The sequence below is a fragment of the Salvelinus fontinalis genome, chromosome 26 (assembly GCF_029448725.1).
Source record: "Salvelinus fontinalis isolate EN_2023a chromosome 26, ASM2944872v1, whole genome shotgun sequence".
Taxonomy (NCBI): Eukaryota; Metazoa; Chordata; class Actinopteri; order Salmoniformes; family Salmonidae; genus Salvelinus; species Salvelinus fontinalis.
Window position 1 is genome coordinate 981395 of NC_074690.1, and position 7934 is coordinate 989328.

The following is a 7934-nucleotide window of genomic DNA, read 5'->3' on the forward strand; positions in this document are numbered from 1 at the left end:
TGGACAGTCGAAAGAGCGAATTTAAATGTTAGAAGGTACATCCCAGCTTTAAGTGGTGTCAGATTTCACATCCTGCTTCATACAAGCAGAAGAGACATACTCCCGTGTCTGTGAGAATCAGGGTTCCCGCTCAATGTAAGCTATTTCAATCTACGGTGTCCACAGATCAATTTATAAATTAAAATATCTGTGGTAACCGGTGCCAGAACCACGCAGGTCCCCTGAACAGGGGACTTTACATCGAAGAGGTTTTAATGAATTTGGGTATTTAGACGTCTATATAGGTAGAGACCATTGGACAGAACAAGGCTATGTCAATAACACAGAAAGAACCTTATTGTCCCAAGCTGTCAATTAGTCTACACCTGTATAAGACCAAGATAAAAACATTTCATGTATTCAGTAATGTTACACTTATACCAGGGGCTTCAAGTTGCAATGAGTCCAGCCTGTAGATCTTTGTCAGCAGGTATTAAATCAAAATCGTCTGATCTCAGATCTCCACTATGTCTACCATGCCGCATACATAGTGGAGACATCAGACATTTATGGGGACAGCTAAATTTAGTATCCAGTGAGGCAGGATAGGTTGGCTTCAAGGCCAAGGAGACAGCTACAGTTAACATAACACAGCCATGGCGTTTGAAGAAGGTTACATAAACTTGTAGTAAGCATCGTCGAATTACAGATCGGGGTGAGGCCCATTGATCATCAGTTATCATATTAAAAACTGCAAACATTTGCCATTCCCCTATGGCAAAATGTGTAGAATTGGAGGAAATGAGCTGTGAAAAAAATGATCTCCTTCCCATGCCAAAATGAGTAGAATTGCAGCCAACTGTAGCTAAGAAAAAAAGGATTCCAAAAGGGTCTTTCGGCTGTCCCCATAGGTCATAGGAGAACCCTTTTGTGTTCCAGATATAATTATTTTGGGTTCCATGTAGAACACGCTGGGCAAAGGATTTTAGATGGAGCCCAATAGGGTTCTCCCTGGAACCAAAAAGGGTTCCTCAAAGGATTATTCTATGGGGACAGCCAAAGAATCCTTTTAGGTTCTAGATAGCACCTTTTTTTCTAAGAGTGTAGAGCGTGCTACTTGCAACATCAGGGTAGTGGGTTTGATTCCCCGGACCACCCGCATGTAAAATGTATGCATGACTGTAAGACGCGTTGGATAAAAGTGTCTGCCTCATGGCATATATTATTAATGAATGAATTATTATTATTATTATGTGTTACTTGGATTTACAGCAATGTGTTTGCCTCACCTCCAAATGAATGGAACAGATTAGCACCAGATAAAACCAGAACATGATATGGTGCTTCAAACTAAATGTGGACTGAGGCATAGAGCTGGATCTGAACAACAGATGGCCTGGGATGTGAACGTAACCTACTCTTGAAGTATAAAACATCTAATCTCATGCACATTTTTAAAAAAAACAATGTTTGAGTCCATTCTGTATTTTTTTTAAATTGGTTATAGATAGTTTTCACCACAAGAGTGACTCATAGAGACCAGAGTCACTAGTGGTCTCTGATACATTCTGACCTTTTTGATTTACCCACTGTCATTTCAATAGGACCAGTGATCGGCGACCACATCCATGAGTTACATTTAATTATGTCCCCGCAGTTTATTTTTATTTTAAAGCTGCTAACCTTTAAAGTTTGTGAGGAGGAAACAGACGCTTTCGCTATTTTAATTGTCTGATCTCAGATCTCCACTATGTCTACCATGCCGCATACATAGTGGAGACTTCAGACATTTATGGGGACAGCTAAATATAGAATCCAGAGAGGCAGGATAGGTTGGCTTCAAGGCCAAGCAGACAGTTACAGTTAACATAACACAGCCATGACGTTTGAAGAAGGTTACATAAACCAAATTACACATGGCGTTTGAAGAAGGTTACATAAACTAAATTACACATGGCGTTTGAAGAAGGTTACATAAACTAAATTACACATGGTGTTTGAAGAAGGTTACATAAACTAAATTACACATGGCGTTTGAAGAAGGTTACATAAACTAAATTACACATGGCGTTTGAAGAAGGTTACATAAACTAAATTACACATGGCGTTTGAAGGTTGTTGTTTTTTTATAGTTCACCTCACTTTACAATGTTTGTGTGAGAACCATTGTTTCTTAAACACACCTGCAAACTCCACAAATAATTATCCTGGGGATCTAAGAAGATCAGAGAAAATCTCCACAAATAATTATCCTGGGGATCTAAGAAGATCAGAGAAAATCTCCACAAATAATTATCCTGGGGATCTAAGAAGATCAGAGAAAATCTCCACAAATAATTATCCTGGGGATCTAAGAAGATCAGAGAAGATCTCCACAAATAATTATCCTGGGGATCTAAGAAGATCAGAGAAGATCCTGATTCAGTGACATAAGAATGACGGATTACTGTGGATGATGTCATTTCCACGTCAATTGGAAGTGTAGGTGGTAAGACTGACAGGTATAATGCATTATTATTTGTTATAAGCATGTATGAGCCTTTATAATGTCTTCTTATAAAGCACTAATCAGGATCATTATGAGATGACAATAAGACCTTATGAGGCGTTATAACCACATTATGATGCATTATACATCGTACTTTCAATTCAGCTATCGGAGTGTTCAACTTGTAACTATGAGGTTAGAAAATTATTCAAAAGTTGAGGGGAAGTTTTTTATAGATAACTTGAAATGCTACGATGACAGTTATTATCACAGTTTTGACAGTTAATTACAGTCAGTCCCTCAGAATATGGCTCTGTTCGTGGGCTGGATTTCAGGACTAAATAGATTCTTTCATCACGTCTTCAGTCAAACTGGTATCCTCAGTGTCCAACAGAAACAACAGCTGCCATAGAGGTCTAGGCTATAAAACTATTACTGAACACACCAAGCGCTCAGGGACAACTTCCTACTCAACTCAGTTAAGAAATGACCAGTGGTGTAAAGTACCTAAGTAAAAATCTGTAATTTACATTATTTTACTATTTATATTTTGACAACTTTTACTTCACTACATTCCTAAATAAAATTATGTACTTTCTACTCCATACATTTTCCCTGACACCCAAAAGTACTTGTTACATCTTGAATGCTTAGCAGGACAGTAAAATGGCGAAATTCACACACTTATCAAGAGAACATCCCTGGTCCTCCCTACTGCCTCTGATCTGGCGGACTCACTAAACCACAAGGGCTTCGTTTGTTACAGATGTCTGAGTGTACCGCTGGCGATCCGCAACTTAAAAAAAAAAATAAGGTTTATAAGTAATTAGAAATTATTCATACATTTACTTTTGATACTTAAGTATATTTAAAAACAAATACTTTTAGACTTTTACTCAAGTATAATTTTACTGGGTGACTTTCACTTGAGTCATTTTCTATTAAGTTTTTTTTTAAACTTTTACTCAAGTGTGACAATTCGGTACTTTTCCCACCCCTGTGTAATGGTAGGATGACATTAGCTGGTCTATTTGATAATATCAAAACAGCGCTTTCTGCCATAGCTACACACCACTTCGTTATTGTTTGAATCCCAGATTGCACCTTAAATGAAAGTACAATATGTGTATGATATGAAACAGCTGTTCGCTGAGTAATGAGTCCACAGTCACACAGGAAGTGTATGTAGGCCGACATGTTTTTAATCAAAGCTCATTTTCACCATGAAAATCATATTTTATGCAACACGGGAAAATGATGTAAGACTTTGGTCTTGTTTATTCAGCAACTTCTTTGCCCTGTAAGGAAGACAGAAAGAAAATAATCGGTGAGTATTAATAATGAACATGCAAAATATATGAATATATGTACAGTTAGAAATAATGTAATGGATGAAGCATTAAATGCTCAGTGTTAAGCTTTGACCTCTATACCAGGCGGTGTCAGAGGAAGGCCATAGAAATTGTCAAAGACTCCAGCCACCCTAGTCATAGACTGTTCTCTTTGCTACCACATGGCAAGCGGTACCGGAGCGCCAAGTCTAGGTTCAAGAGGCTTCTAAACAGCTTCTACCCCCAAGCCATAAGACTCCTGAACATCTAGTCAAATGGCCACCCAGACTATTTTTATTGCCCCCCGTCTTTTACGCTGCTGCTAATCTCTGTTATTATCTATGCATAGTCACTTTAATAACTCTACCTACATGTACATATTACCTCAACTAACCGGTGCCCCCGCACATTGACTATGTACCTGTACCCCTTGTATACAGTTTCGCTATTGTTATTTTACTGCTGCTCTTTAATTAATTATTCATATTCATATTTTTTAAAATGCATTGTTGGTTAGGAGCTTGTAAGTAATAATTTGACTGTAAGGTCTACACCTGTTGTATTCGGCTCATGTGACTAATAACATTTGATTTGATTTGGAGTTCCATTGCTTTCAAAAAGTCTTTATACCATGGTATATTTTCTCTTATTGGTAGATCCGGCCTTGTGTTTTAGGCTTGTCCAATAGGCATGAATGAAGCGTTTTCTGGGACTGGTATATCTTCTCTTACTGGTGTTCGATACGCCCATCTAGTGGTCTCTCAAGCTCCGTACTCACAATCTTGTGTTATTTATGCTGAGATGTTCACATTGTGTATGTAAATGCATAATTGATGATATTTCTCTGTCCGTATTGGTATATTTTGTATATAATCTAGATCATCCATTCTATTGTACTAGATACTGATTCATAGATTTTCTGATGTAGTTTCTTGCTTTCAATTATCCTTGAAAATAGAAGTCAGGTGTGTGTGCAGACTATTAACACTTATGGCCTGAAGCCGAAACGTTTCATTTTTGAAAAAAGTCTCCCATTAAATTGATTGTAATTTCTACTTTAAGTTATTTTCAATTGGATTACAGTGCTTGAACACAGTTTGATACCACATCTTAGTTGATGACTAGAGAACAAGGCAATTTATTCCACAGTTTTGTTTCTTTACACAGCATGGGGTTTACAATTGCAGTAAATTATTTCTTGATTTCCTAGGGCACCGTGATGTTCTAATAAACATCTTTATTTAGGTATTCAAGCCTTAGTTTTGAATGTATTTGTTTTCCCCACAGTGTGCAGGTCCCCAGCTCTTCCAGCTAAAATACACTTTACATGCCGTTCAACACGTTGGAGTCAGTCACCTGCCAAGACTCAAATCTGTCCCTTTGAGATCTGAGCTTTTGTTCTCCTGCTTTCTTCTTTCTCTTTCTTTCTTTCTTTCTTTCTTTCTTTCTTTCTTTCTTTCTTTCTTTCTCTTTCTTTCTTTCTTTCTTTCTTTCTTTCTTTCTTTCTTTCTTTTTGTTGCTTAAAAGGCAAAGAAACAACAACAACAACAACAAATAATGGCAGGTGATTTCACAGTTGAACAAAAGAGCAATTGAAGTCCAAGGCTATCCTACCGTGATGATGAATAACTAACTTTGATGAGATTAACCCAGGGACAGGTGTGGACTGGCAGGCTCTGTTTCTCTAGAACCAAACCTCTGCAACAAAATCCTCTCTACTCCACCATCTACTCTCCCCCATCCTCTCTTCTTCTCCTCTCTCCTTTCTTTCATCCCCATCTCTCCCCATTCCTCTTCTGACTCCTCTCTACGACGGAAGTGTGAGCATCCAAGGAAGAGAGAAAATATGTGGTGGATGTCTCCCCCTAGTGGTCGTTTATAATATAATCTTGTTCCAGTCCCATTGGCTGTGAGTGTATCTGTACACTGTCTGTGGTAAACATACCTGTAGAAGGAGATGATACTCGAGGACTCTCTGCATGGGGAGATAGATCAGTAGATCTCTGAGTAAACTTCCCATTGTTCACTCTCTTAGAACATAACTAGTTTGAATTTGCTCTGATTTCTTAATTGGACACTAGAGGGACCAAACACTTCAAATGACCCCGTAAGAGAAATCCTTCAGCAATCACCATTATAGTGTCTTCTTACCTCTAGCTTCAGATACAATCCAAAACAGCAATATCTCAACTTGGCTGCAATAGATTCCATTAATGAGTAACCTACAATTTGAAGGTGATCAGTATCATTATGGAGGGCAATTGAAGACAACATTAGGTTGCTAACATTGTGTTACAGCAAACTTTAAGGAATCAATGTGTTGTACTGTGTGTAAAACTATTAGATATAATGTAAATGGATGAATATGAATAAATACCTGTCCTTATAGGCGATGTAGATCTGGTAGAGGTTTAAGGTGTTCTTGTTGAGAATGGAGTCTTGCACCTCCACCATGAGACTCTTATGGACTTTCACCTTTCACTTGTTTTCCTACAGCACAGAGAAACCTGACCAGATGTTGCACATTACAACAAGTTTACAACTATTCTCTAACTTGAGTCTACTCCTTAGTTCCAGAGTAGAAATCTAATCCTGGACCAGGTGTTGAAGACACCCGTCGGCCACACTCTGTGCTCCGACTATCTGTCTCCCTCTCTACATGTGCCACTGTACTGTCAAGACTAATACAAATCCTTTAAAAAATGTTTTTTTTTATTTTATTTTTTATAATATGACTCTTGGTCTTCCTTTCCTTTGGCAGTCCTCATAAGAGCCAGTTTCATCATAGCTCTTGATGGTTTCTGTGACAGCACTTGAAGAAACTTTCAAATTCTTGAAATGTTCCGTATTGACTGACCTTAATGTCTTAAAGTAATGTTGGACTGTCGTTTCGCTTTTCTTATTTGAGCTGTTCTTGCCATAATATAGACTTGGTATTTTACCAAAGGGCCATCTTCTGTATCCCACCCCTACCTTGTCACAACACAACTGATTGGCTCAATCGTTAGTGGTGCTTTCGCTGAAAAGCATATTTGAAATCGAACACTTTGGTGGGATTAACAACAATATTAGATTAACAACAAGATTACAACAAGATTACCTTTAAAATGGTATAAGACACATGTATGACACATGTATGTCTGAGGGATTTTAATTATGAGATTTCTGTTGTTTGAATTTGGCGCCCTGCACTTTCACTGGCTGTTGTCAAATCATATCGGGAATGCAGCAATAAGAAGTTTCAAGGTCTTGCTCACATCGGCTACCGAGAGTGTTATTCCCAGAGCTGTTTGCTTTTCTAGTTAGAGCCTAATGTTAGGCAGTGTTGGCACTTTGTTCATTGTTGAACTTCTTATGGCTGCAATCCTGTTAACTTCTTTGATATAGGGGGCAGCATTTTCACCTTTGGATGAATTGCATGCCCATAGTGAACTGCCTCCTACTCTGTCCCAGATACTAATATATGCATATTATTATTACTATTGGATATGAAACACTCTGAAGTTTCTAAAACTGTTTGAATGATGTCTGTGAGTATAACAGAACTCATATGGCAGGCAAACACCTGAGAAAAAAATCCTAAAAGGTTGTTGGAAATCTGAGGTTTGTAGGAATCTGAGGTTTGTAGGTTTTCAACTCATCGCCCATCGAATACACAGTGGGATATGGGTCCGTTTGCACTTCCGACGGATTCCACTAGATATCAACAGTCTGTAGAACCTTGTTTGATGCTTCTAATGTGAAGTGGGGCCGAAGGAGACGGGAATGAGTAAGGTCTGTCATGAGCTGACCATGCTCTGAACATGCGCATTCACATGAGAGGGAGCTCTGTTCCATCGCACTTCTGAAGACAATGGAATTCTCCAGTTGGAACATTATTGAAGATTTATGTTAAAAACATCCTAAAGATTGATTCAATACATCGTTTGACATGTTTCTACTGACTGTTACGGAACTTTTTTGACATTTCATCTGCTTTTAGTGAACGCGCTTCATGACTTTCTATCCAATAGTGTTTTCTATCCAATAGTAATAAAAATATGCATATATTAGCAACTGGGACTGAGGAGCAGGCAGTTTACTCTGGGCACCTCTGGGCACCTTTTCATCCAAGCTACTCAATACTGCCCCTGCAG